General features: G+C 48.6%; 1 long non-coding RNA gene across 1 annotated transcript in view; it reads left to right on the top strand.

Annotated features, from left to right (window-relative positions):
* LOC116147360 (uncharacterized) overlaps positions 1-11,634 on the top strand; it is a 137,184-nt gene extending 125,550 nt beyond the window's left edge. Inside the window, exon 4 of the long non-coding RNA XR_004130874.2 lies at positions 11,075-11,634. This is a non-coding gene — a long non-coding RNA (uncharacterized LOC116147360). The remainder of the gene's footprint in view (positions 1-11,074) is intronic.
* The last annotated feature ends 1,324 nt before the right edge of the window (positions 11,635-12,958 follow it).

Raw genomic sequence — 12,958 nt, 5'->3', positions numbered from 1 at the left:
TGACCAGCCAGATGAAGAAATGCCTAGGGCGGGTCCAGAAGGGTCCCCAGGGAGTTGGGGTGCACCACCCTCCCAGCATGCGGATGTGCTCCCCAACCCTGAAGCGCTCTCTGAGTCCCATATCTGGGCGATTTTTATGGAGCTTGAGCACATAGGTATGCTTGATTATTACCTCATTTTCCAGCCCCTCTCCTCTCTCTAGAGGATGGAGGTTGGGCTTAAAAGTTCCTAGTTTCTAATCACAACTTGGTCTTCCTGGTGACCAGCCTACATCCCGGAGCCCACCCAGAGTCACCTCCTGAGAACGGAAGGTGCCGCTCTCCCCCTGGAAATCCCAAGGGACTTAGGAGCTTTGTCTCAGGAACTGGAGTCCGAGACCAAATGTTAGAGCGAAAGCCGCTCCCGGTGCCCCCACCTACAGGGGATCTAGGAGCTCGGCGTCAGCAACTGGGGGCGGAGACCAGTACATGCTTTCTGTTATTTCACATGCCCTGCACGCATCTCACCTCCCCTCTCTTCAGAGCTGGAGTGAGACGGAGGAGCACGGGGCTAGGAATCAGGGGACCTAAGCTGAAGGCCCCCCGACTCTAAATTGTCGGGGCTGGCGGATGGCTCAGCTGCTCTGATTCATGACAGCAGCTTCATTTCCCGAGAAACTGCCCCTAGGGGCTGGGAGAAAGTCTCCACAAAACCGGGTACCCCAGGCTTGCCGGTGAGGGTGCGGGTTGGTGAGCGCCAGGGGAAGGAGCCTGGGCAGGAACTCTGGTGCCCTGGAGGGCGTCTGGGAGGCGTGGGCGGGCTCGGGCTCCGAGGCCTTGGATCTGTGTGGCCTCGGATGCCCTCCGTGTGCCGAGTCGTGGATCCCCGAGGGCGGACGTAGGGCCCTCGTGGCACCAGGGACAGCCTTAGGTTTTGCACTAATAGTCATGTTTAAGAAAAGGGTGACGCGTTTTTATGTTTGCTTCCTTATATGACAAATGATGCTAACTTATTATTGATAGTAATGATTTTGTTTCCTTTAAAGTAACATTTATGTAAGTGAAAACACGAGTGCATTTGTATATTTATATAAAATAGTTGAGCTGGTCTCAGACGGGCCCAGGTCCCAAGGGCAGGCTGGGATGACTCGAACTTGATGTGGACCCACGTGGGTGCTGCTGTAACCCCGACACCGATCTGCGGGTGCTTTGGTTTTGGGGAGTGCCCCACACCTTTTAAGTGGGTTTATAAAAGGGGGACACTGAGGCACCGGTTGAAGGAGTTTTTCCAGGGCCATTCATTAAACAATCTACCCTCCAGGAGGTGCTAGAAAAAAGATTCTTCCGAGGCTATAAGAAGGCCCGCCTGCCTTGGGAAGGGGCACCGTCTGTCTTTAGGGTGTGTCTCTCTCCCAGCCCAGTGCCTTTGGACGCACCCCCAATTCTTCCCTCTGCTGCCCCGTGTAGGCTGGCACTCAAGAGAACATCTCTGTCCCATTCTTTGATGGGCGATTTGGGCTGGCGTGTTGCTTCTCCCCAGAGAGGAACACTAATGGTTTTCTCTCTGAGTGCAGGCCGAAACATCCAGAAAGTTACAGGACCAATGTTAATGGTGGTTATTGCTTGGAGATAATTGTCACATTCAGATTTTGCTCGACTATGCTTCTCAATTTTTCTACAATAGACATATATTAAGACTCAGAAAGATAAACGTGTCCTCAGGATCCGCTTCACGGCTGTGCAGCATGTGCTCCTGCACGCAGTCTCGTGCTCAGAAAGGCCCCGTGCTTGGCGCTTTCAACATCTTAGAATTCCTAATAATTTTATCCTTGAACTTGTATTTTGTAAGTGAAGTCCGATGAGGCAGGAGCCTGTGGGCGTGGCGTACACGAGGCTGTTCCGTACAGTGTTCACCATTCCCCGTGATGTCAGGATCCTGGGGTGCCCACCGCGCCTGGCAGACTCAAAGGAAGTCCAAGGCAAGCATGTTATGTTCATGAGTGAGCCGTATTAAGGGAGCTGTCAGCCCCCAGAGGCCAGGCTGTCTGCCAGAACCAGAACTTGCTTTGAATGCAGAAAAAAAAAAAAGGCAAAGGCAGAAAGTGATCAAGTGACCAGTGACCAAGGAACCCCTTCTTATACATGTTGCTTCCCTGTATCAGTCAGCCATTTACACTGAAAATGATGACTTGGAAGGAAAGGGGAAGATGGTGCGAAACCTCCAGTTCCTTCTCCCGTCAGTCCTTCCCTGCTGTCAGTAAGCGGGAGGTAGGAAGGGTCGATAGAATGTGCGCATAACAAGAAGTAAAATACACTCGTCCCTCAGTATCCATGGCAGGTTGATTCCAGGACGCGACATGAATCCCAGAATCCGCTGCTGGTCAAGTCCCACAGTCAGCAGTTGTATCCTTGGTTCTGCATCTGCGGATTCAACCAACCGCGGGTTGTGTGGTACTGTAGGTTATTTAATGGGGAAAAAAACTCACATGTAAGTGGACCTGTGCAGTTCAAACCCATGTTGTTCAAGGGTCAACTGTAAAAACAGCTGAGTTCAATGTGTGCAGTATTTCCACTGTTCTGCTGAGGATGGAACTACGCAGGTGTGTACGGACTATAAAATAGAAACTGTGTAATTTTGGTGATTCTGCTTACAGGTTAAATGCTTTCCTGTTTGTATTAGAATTGGGATTGCACAGTATCAAAATGGATGGCAAACAACAGGCACATGAAATGATGCGCCACATCGCTAATTATTAGAGAAGTGCAAATCAAAACTACAATGAAGTATCACCTCTCACCAGTCAAAGTGATTATCAGTAAAATTCTACACATAAATGCTGGAGAGGGTGTGGAGAAAAGGGAACCCTCTTATGCCGTTGGTGGGGAATGTAAATTGGTGCAACCACTATGAAGGACGGTATGGAGGGTTTTTTTCCCTTAAAAAACTAAAAATAGAGTTACCATATGATCCAGCAATCTTACTCATGGGCATATATCCAGAGAAAACTCTATTTGAAAAGATACATGCACCCCAGTGTTCACAACAGCACTATTAACAATAACCAAGACATGGAAACAACCTAAATGTCCACTGACAGATGAATGGAAAAAGATGTGGTGTATATATACACACACATACATATATATATATACATACACACACATACATACACACAATGGAATATTACTCAGCAATAAAAAGAATAAAATAATGCCATTTGCAGCAACATGGATGTACCTAGAGATTATCATATTGAAGTAAGCCAGAAAGAGAAAGACAAATATCGTATGATATCACTTATATGTGGAATCTTAAAAAATGATACAAACGAACTTATTTACAAAACAGAAATAGACTCACAGACATAGAAAACAATCTTCTTGTTACCAAAGGGAAAAACGTGGGGGAGTGGGGGCGCTGAGGGATAAATTAGGAGTTTGAAATTAACGTATACATATTACTATATATAAAATAGATAAGCGACAAGGACCTACTGTATAGCACACGGAACTATATTTAATATCTTGTGATAACCTATAATAGCAAAGAATCTGAAATATATATATAAAACTGAATCACTTTGCACCTGAAACTAACACAACATTGTAAATTAACCACACTGAAAAAAACAGCAAAAATACATGGAATTTAACATCTTATGGATTTAATTTAATATAGTAACTTGAAATTAAATTTTTTTCTATACTTAGAACATTAAATAGCAGATAAAAACACCATGACAAGTCAAGAGAGAAACCACTGAAGAAAGGAAAAGACTATGTTTTAGTACCTTTAATACCTGTGGTGGCACTTTTTTCCCTGCTTTTTGAACAAGGGCCCTGCGATTTCACTTTGCACTGGGCCCTGCAGGTTATGTAGCAAGTCCCATGCACCATGGAGAAAGAAACAAGAGAAGAAATGATCGGGGACACATGGAGCAGTGTTTGGCCGGTAAGGGGTTGGCTCTGAGCCCAGGTCTGGCCTCCCCCACCCACATTTGCAGAGAGGAAGGAGCTGGGAGATTTGTTTGCACTCAATTCAGTTAATCAAGTGGCCAGGCAGGCATCAGCAGTAACTTAGACTTTATCACAATATTTTCTTTGGCTCCTGGCTCCACCTTGAAGGTGAAGTTTGGTGAGGGGGAGCGGCTGCTCTGAGCTCACTCCCTGGGGTCCTTCTGGAGACATGCAAGCACAAAGAAAGCTCATTCTTCTGCTCTTAAAAACAATCAAGCCCTTTCCCTGTTTTATTTATTTTTTTCATTTTAAGTCCAATTTAGAATGACTTGGGGGCCGTGACTCAGTCCTTCCTCGTGCCCCTTGGGGAGGCCGCAGACGGGAGCTGGGGGCCCAGCTAATCTCCAGGAGCAACTTTTATGACCCTCTGGGAGGTGGAAGGCAGACACTGCACTGTCAGAGCAGCGCGAGAGCTGAGGCCCCAGAGTGGCCCATCACCAGCTCAGCTTCTCTGAAAGGCTCCTCGGCTTCTGTGGGTGGCAGGGCTGGGAAGCCAGGGTGATGCGGGGCCAAGTGGCCTTTCCAGGGCCTGAGTGAGGGTGGCACCAGCAGTGCCCTTGAGACCTTCCATGGTGCCCCGCACTGAGGACCAGATGGGAGGAAGCTCACTCTGGAAGGAAGCCTTGTGCCTGGAGGGCCCTTAATGACCAGGAGGAAAGGAACTGAGAGCAGGAACACTGCCTCCTCCAGACGGGGGTGGGGGGGTGGGGGGGTGATGTCACCCTCTGGGGGGGCGGGGTGTGGCATTTACTCTGTGGGCCACTCTGAAGCTTTTTCCGGCCTGGCCATCGGGTACACAGAGAGCAGAGGGGAAGGAGCTTGGCTTTGCCATCACTGGGGGTGAGGTTGAATGCCTGCCCCCAGCCTCTGGCACTCCTCGCGCGTACGGCTGGTGCGAGGCGTGCACGGAGATGTCCTCCATGCCTGTTAGTTCTGCTTATAATCAAGGTGCCCCAGAACCTAACATGTCCCAATTGTTAAACGTTGATGTGTCAGAGACTGCTCTTTGGCCCCCAAAGGGATCTTCTTTGATGATAGCACTTCTGGATTTGAGCTGGGCTCCTGGCCATCCTGAATCAGCTACACCTCCCCCAGCTGTATGTGGCCAAATGACCAGGCTCAGGTCAATGGGCCGCCTGTGAGCTGAAGTGATGAAGGCAAATGCCAGGCCTTGCCCTCAAAAATAGGACAAGCCCTCCCCCGCCCTCCTGCTGCTGGCTGCATGCAGGCCGAGGCAACGTGCTGGTGAGCCACCGTCCACCTTCTGGTGGGTGACACTCTGGAAGGGGGCAGAGCAGCTGGAGGAGGGAGCCTGGGTCCCCCAGCTCCATGGACCCTCCGTATCCATCTGCCTATCCTTGCAGTGTTTTGGGAGAGAGAAGTGAAATTATCTCTTCTTTAAGATGCTATTTGGGGGGGGGGTCTCCAGGTTAGCAGCTGGACCTGCCCCCTAAGTAATTCCTTTGGCAACTATCTCAAGTTGTAAAACAATTGTGTGGGCTGACACCCAGTGTGCCAGACAAAGCACATCTACGGGCTGGGCGCTGCTGCTGGGACCACTAGTTTACTGCCTCTGCCTTAGGTTTGGAAATCAGAGCTGGGGGGATAGGACAAGAAATACATCAGTTTTGTTAGAGAAGATCAGTGTAGAAGAGTCATAGTAATTAAAAGCTCAGTAATCTATTGTGAGCTGTCTGTGCCAAGACGGTGCTAGGTCCTTTCCCTGCATTATCTAGTTGAATCCTCAAACAATCCTCTAAGGTAGGCCCTTTTAAAGCTGAGAGTATGAGGATTTATGACATTAAGTATGAACTGAGACGTGCTTCGCCTGGGGTCAGCGAGAACCTCTGGGTACCCGGGGCCAACAGGAGGCACAGGGACCTCTGACGTGATGCATTCTAATTACCCACCTTCCATGGCAGAGACAGTAGAGAGGCCGGGATACAGAGAGGGAAGGGGGCCTGCCGCTGAGACTGGGGCAGCGCTGGGTCTCAAGAGAGGTGTCACAGCAAGTAGAGGAACAGAAAGAGCAAACGTGCAAGGGACCCAGGGATTCCCTCACTCACGGGCAGGGCATCAGAACTCCCTCCAACTCCTTTGTAAGTAATCTTGATGAGGGGGATGCCCAGCGGGTCCTCGGTGTGTTGTGGTGGGGTGGGGAGCCTCTCAGATTTGGCAGAGGCCCCGCCCCTGTGGTTTCCTGTGCATGGCTGCTTTGGGGAGTCTCCTGGCCCCAGGCCCCCATCAACACCCCTGACTCATGCCTCTGTTGTCACAGGAGAGCTGTTCTCCCAAACAGAGGGAGGAGGCGTCAGTGTGCTCATGGGCAGTTGCAAAGGAGGGGTTTGAGCCACCAAACTACAGCAGAACAAAGGCCATTTTTGCTTAGGGGCTTAGAAGGATGTCCTGAGAAGTTGAAAGAAATAATTTATTACTTCCCAGGTTGACTTCCAGGTCATAGGTTTCACCCTACACTGTTCCCTTCTGAACCTTCTAAGTTTTTTGAAGGTGGAGGCAGAAGTGCAACACATAGGAATGTATCCTGACTCTGTGCTTACTAGCTGTGTGTGACCTTGGATGATTTACATAACCTCTCTGAGCCTCAACTTTCTCATCTGTAAAATGAGGTAGTTCCCTGGCAGGGTTGTGAGGATTAAATGAGTGATGCAATATCTCATTTGCATTATGAATGTGCATTACGAATGTGGAATGAAACACTCTACAAGTGGCTACTTTTATTTTCTTATGGACGATGTCCTTAACTAGTGGATGGGTTTCCTATGACCGCTGTAACAAATCACCACAAACCTAATGGCTTAAAGCCACACAAATTTAGGATCTTCCAGTTCTGGAGTTCAGAAATTCTCAAGCCAAGTTGTCAGACCACGTTCCTTCGAGAGGGGGAGGACCCATTTCCTTGCCTGTCCAGCCTCTGGGGGCTGCCTGCCTTCTTGGCTCGTGGCTCCTCCTCCATATTCAAAGCCAGGAGCCTCTTCAAATCTCTGTTTCCACACCTCCCTCTCTGACGCTGACCCTCCTGTCTCCCTCCTGTAAGGACCCTTGTGATGACACTGGGCTGACTCTGATAATCCAGAATAATCCTTCCATCTCAGAATCCTTAACTTAATCACATCTGCAAAGCCCCTTTTACCATGGAAGGAGACATTCACAGGTTCTGGGGATTGGACCGCGGACACATTTGGGGAGCCGTTATTCTGCCTCCCACAACCAGCGGTGGTGATTTTTTTTTTTTAATGGGCCTGAGAAGACGTCTGTAAGGTGGGCTATTTGGACTGTCATTTTTTAAGATATATGCAGCAAAGGCCCAGATAACAGTAACAGTGGCTAAAACAAGATTAATTTCTCTATCACTCTTTCTTTTCCTCTTAGAATCAGGTCCTCTCTCTCTCTCTGCCCTGATGCTTTGCATCCGCAGAGGTCTTGCAGACAACTGTCCTCCACGCCTGCAGCCTAGCCAGCGGGAAACGGGGAAGGGGAGAGCACCCACCCTCTTTCTCTTATGGACACGCTCACAAGTTGGATCCTTTGCTTCTGCCTCCATCCCACTGCTGGGACTTGGCCACACAGGCACTTCTAGCTGAAAGAAGGGTTGGGAAATGCGGTCACTGTAGGTGGTCATGTGCCCAGTAAAAATGGGAGTCCTGGTACCAAAAAGGAAGGAGAAAATTAATATTAGGGGACAAATGGCAATGCCGCCAGAGAGCTGAGAGAGGAAAGGAAATGGAGATCTCTGTCGCAGACACGGGGCTTTGGGGGAGAATAAGCAGCCCCTCCGGGGGGTGGGGGGTGGGGCTAGGGAAGCACCCATCACACACACAGTTAACAGCTTAGTCAATGTCTGGTCTCTTTCTTCCTTCCGATGAGGAACTTTGCTTTATTCAAGATCACGAAGTATTTGACTAAAAAGTTCCATCTCTCAGTCTCCTTCGAGACCGTGAGTGTGAGCAGGAATCTGCTGGGGATTTCTGGGAGAGCTTGCACTCTCCTGATAGACATGCCCTTCCTTCTTGCTTCTCCCGTCTTCCTCTTCCTCCCGGAAGCTCAGGAGTTTCTGCAGGTGCAGCAGCCACCTGTCACACACAAGAAGTTGGTGTCCAAGGGGAGCTTGGAGCCTTGATGATGACCCTGAGCGCCTACCATCGGTGCACTGCCCACTGAAGACTCCCTTCTACCAGAGAAAAACAAACCCCTTTGCTGAATCCTCTTTGCTTTGGCAATTTGGGGTCTCTCTGGCCTGCCTGTTTGCTCTCTGCCCTTGTGCATATAGGGAGGTGTGCTGGCAAGTGTGCTCTGCCCACATATACACAGCCCATAGCTTACTCCGCCATTCCCAGGGGAGGCCCTGTGGAGAAGGAAAGTGTATACAGTTGCAGAGGAAACCCATGCTTCTTACAGTCATTAACCAACTTGATCCTTTATTTATAAATGCAAAACAATATTCAAGGGCTCTCGGGATATTTGGGGAAAACAAACATCACAGAGGGGAAGGATCAAAGTGGATAAACTGAAGACTTCACTTTGGAGTAAGCAGAGAGAATTTGAGGAGAAGAAAAATCATTTGTATTCTGCTTTGTGTCTTCAGGAGGATTTGAGAGACTTGAGTTGACAAGACTAGGTTGTGAAAATGGAGGAGTCAGAGAAAGAAGGAATCATTCTAGAAAATGGAAAATATGGTCACATTTGAAAATGCCAATGAATGGGCTGAGAAATAAGATGTGGCCAATGACAAAATTAGTCAGCTGGAGTACAGAATTGAAGAAATCTTACAGCATGTCAGAAGACAAAGCCGGAACATGTAAGAGAAAAATTGAGACAAAGAGGATAAATCCAGGACTTCCAAATGCTGTAAAATGGGAATTGCAAAAGAAGAGAGAGAGGCTGGAGGGGAGGAAATAATAAAAGAAATGGGAGGGACATTTCCCTGCACTCCAGGAAAAACCTGAGTCTTCAGATTACATACCCCACCTGGTTCCATTACCACACAAACCTACAGCCATCGGGGGACATTTTAAAACATTAAGAATAAGAAGTCAACCTTATGGGCTTTTAGAAATAATAATTTTCAAAGTGGTAAACTACCAGAGACAGAGAATCAGATTAACACCAGACTTGTCCTCTGCTTGGATGCCAGAAGACAATGAGGGTATGTCTTCCATGTTCTGCGGTAAAGGATTCTTAATCTAGGACTCTTGCTATAGCTAAACAAAATAAAAGTATTCTTAGACATTCAAGAATTCAGAAATTCACAATCCGTGTACTCCATTAGAAAAAATTACCCAAGAATCTATGTCAGTCTCCTGAAAAAGATTCTAAGAAAGAGGATGGCATATACATTATTTAAAAGTAGCAGTTGACGATCGTACAGAAGAGGCAAAGGCTACTAGAAAGAAACTAACAGAGCACGTGTTAACCCTGACACTTGGAAGATTCTCCTTTGAGCGGTGGAGTTTCAAGGACTCGGAATCATAATTCCTTCTTCATGGGTCCATTCACACTTAATGAAGACTATGTACTTGGTCCGTGGTAAGTGCTATTTATTGGTTTTCAGTTTTTAGAGCCAGCCTATTGATAGTTCAAAGAAGATTTAGTTCTAAATTTTAGAACAGAATAATGAAAAATAATAGAAATATTTATTGAGACCTATTACATACCAGGCAGTGTTCTAAGAACTTAGCATGGATTAACACTTAATCTTCATGACAGCTTTCTGAAGCAGAAACTATCATTATCCCCATTTATACCAATATGGAAATGGGAACACAGAGAGGTTAAGTAACTTGCCCAAAGTTACACAGCAAAAAGTGGCAGAGGTGAGATTTGAATTCAGATATATTGACCTCAGTGTTAGTTAAAATAATATAACTAACATGCTTAGGAAGGAGGGAACAATAGACAGATTAACTACATGAATTTCCTTATCTTTCATTGGAGAGAATTGTTCAATATCATCTAAAGTTGATAAATCAGGAAGTAGCAGGAGACATACTGTTAAAGGTGAACTTTACCACCAGAAAGACTAGAAAACCCAAGCCAAGAACTGACACCCCTGGGGAGAGGGGCCTGCGAGGACTCCAGTGGAAGACTTTTTGGGTTAGACTTTACTTTTTTACTCCTCAGATATTAATATCCTGAGATGTTACATGTATCTTCATGTTCGCAGCTAATGCTTTATTATTAAAAAATGTTTTATCATGTGCAAATATCATTGCTGTCATTTTAGAAACTAGTTCAGTTTTCCAACAAAATTAATTCTTTAAACGCGTCACGTCATCTTGACAATTCTGAGTGGAAGTTACGCATTTTGGAATGACAGTCGTGGTGGGGTCTGGAGCCCACCTCTCACAGCCTGCTGAGCCTGACCCCTCAGGTCTGCCCAGTCCTGCCTTCCTCCCACTCCCCGGGAAAGGCTATCTGGCAAAGTCTTCCAAGTTCAGAACCTTGGCAGACATAACATTCCCAAAGGGAGCCCCAAGATTCCTGCGAAATGACTGTCAGCCCTTCCCCCGGCGGGGGTGAGGGTGTTGGATGATGGGGCCCTGGGAGAGTCTAGAAGGGGAACGCTGACGTTGCAACTGGAATCATCACTGGGGGCATTTGGGACATTTTAAAACCCTCCCCAGGTCTGGCGGTCTCCTCCAGCCCCTTGAAGGTGCCTTGGGGTTGGAGTCGCTGCAGTGTTGGGGCCTCTCCATCCTCACCCCTGGACTGCTCCCCGGGTCAGCAATCCCTTGGCCTCCCAGCTCCCCCACCCTCCAGTGCCGGCTCCCAGAGCCCCCTTTGGAGCTGCTGTCCCAGCAGCCGGCCCCTCAAGGGTTCCAGGCTCAGCTCGAAGCGGCTGCAGCCCTGTGGTTCTCGCCGTGAGTCATGGTGGGCCGGCTGTGCCGGCTTCCCTATCTCGGGGAACCGGAGATCGCCTTTAATTCCCTCCAGCTGCATCTCTGCAGGACTGAGGTAATCTGTTCTGGCGCAAGAGGAAAGCAGAGAGTTTGTTGTGTCTTTGTTTCATTCAAATGGTTTGGATGATGACTCACTCCATTTCTTCTTTCTTTTTAAACCAGGGCACCGTCTCGAAGTCGTTTCTGATTAGAAGTTGACCTCAGAAATATGCTCGCATCATTTTGAAAACATCTCCCAGCACCACAGAAACCGACGCAGAATGGGAAAGGACACTGAGGGGACCAAGGCCAGGACCCGGGCCTTCCCACAAGGCTCTCAGGGTATCGCTGGCCTGGATCAAAGTTGGGATGCGATCACCGTCATGACGCCGGATACATTCATGGACCTGGGGCCAGCTGGGAGTGACAGGGATGACTGTCACCATCGTGGTTGTCAGCTAATGTTACTGAGTCCTTACTACAGACCCTGCGGTTCTAAAGAGTCATCCGTTCTTGCGGCATCCTCTCAGGCAGGGACCATTGGAGTTTGAGGTCCGAGTGGCGTTGTCAGGTACCGGTCTGGAGAGGGCAGGTCAGTGTGTAAGATCAATGCCCTTGGGAGGGACTACCTAGTGGGTAAAGTCAGTGGTCTCATTAGGAACACAAACTCCCAGCTAAGCCTGCTCAGCCCTGAGGCAGAAGCTGTGAACCCAGCGAGGTGGGAGAGGGTGGCCAGAGGCAGTGAGCAGGGTATGAGCGGGGTCCGAGGTCAGCGTTGGCAGGAAAGGGGAGTGGCTGGTGTGCAGTTGGCTGCTCAGGGGCGGAGGATGGCCCAAAGCTGTGGTTGACCAAGGACATTGCTCTCCTTATCGATGCTAGATGATGTGCAGAGACAGGTGGGCCATGAAGTGTTCATTTCCCCAGGAGTCCAAAAGGTAGGTTTAGACTAGAGTGTGAAGGTCTGGTAGCAGTGATGACGGATACAGCAGGAGAGCCATGGCCTCTTGCATCTCTGCCCGGGGGAGAGGCCAGTGCCTGGAAAAGCATGGAGGGCTGAGCTGGCCGTCCCTCCTGGGGGAGCAGCAACTCGGATGGCACCCCTGAGTCTTGTGAGCACTTCTGTAGGGTGTTTAATTATTGATAAAGCGTCGGTGGGTAGTCAATGCATTGGTTTCCCGAGGCTGCTGTAACAAATCACAAGCTGAGTGACCTAAAACAACCCAAATTTATTATCTTAAGGACCTAGAGGCCGGAAGTCCAAAATCAAGGTATGAACGGGGCTACACTCCCTCCCAAGGCTCTACCTACGGAGGAATCCTTCATTGCTTTTTCCGGCTTCTGATGGCTCCAGATGTCCTTTGACTTGCAGCAGCAGAACTCCAGTCTCTGCTCCCATCTTCACGTGGCCTTCTCCTCTGTTTCTGTGTATTTTCCTCTTCTTTACAAGGACACTTGTCATTGGATTTAGGGCACCCCACCCCTGATAATCCAGGATGATCTCATCTTGAGGTCATTGACTTAATTACATCCCCAAAGACCCTTTTTCCAAGTAAGGTAACATTCACAGACTCCTGATGAACATTTGAGGGGTGGGAGGCAGGTACCAGTCAATAAGGCCCATTTCCCCCTACGAAGTGGGAGCTTCCTGAGAATAGAAATGTTACCAATTCATTCACTCATTCCACAGACATTGAGGGACTGCCTGCTGCGCCCCCTGGGGATACTGAAGCAAGGCAGACAGATCTAATTCCTGCCCTCACAGAGCTGACATTGCAGCGCCAATAAAAACAGAAACATCATTGTGCATTGCAGGTAGAGGTATTAAGGAAACCAGGGAGGGTCGAGACCAGTAGGGTTGGGGATGGGGTGACGTGGACCAGCTCCAACCAGGGAGATCAGGGAAGGCTTCCTGGAAGATGTGACACATAAGCTGGACCCTGGATGCTGAGAGGGATCAGATTGGAGCCTCCTCCGCCACTTCAGGGCTGTGTGATCTTGGCCAGTCACTCCACCCCTCTGTGCCTTGGTTTCCTCATATGTAAAATGGTGACGGCAACATTACAACCT

This window comes from Camelus dromedarius, chromosome 18 (assembly GCF_036321535.1).
Source record: "Camelus dromedarius isolate mCamDro1 chromosome 18, mCamDro1.pat, whole genome shotgun sequence".
In the NCBI taxonomy this organism is placed as follows: Eukaryota; Metazoa; Chordata; class Mammalia; order Artiodactyla; family Camelidae; genus Camelus; species Camelus dromedarius.
Note: the sequence above shows the minus strand (reverse complement) of the source record. Positions and strands in the feature narration are given on the sequence as shown.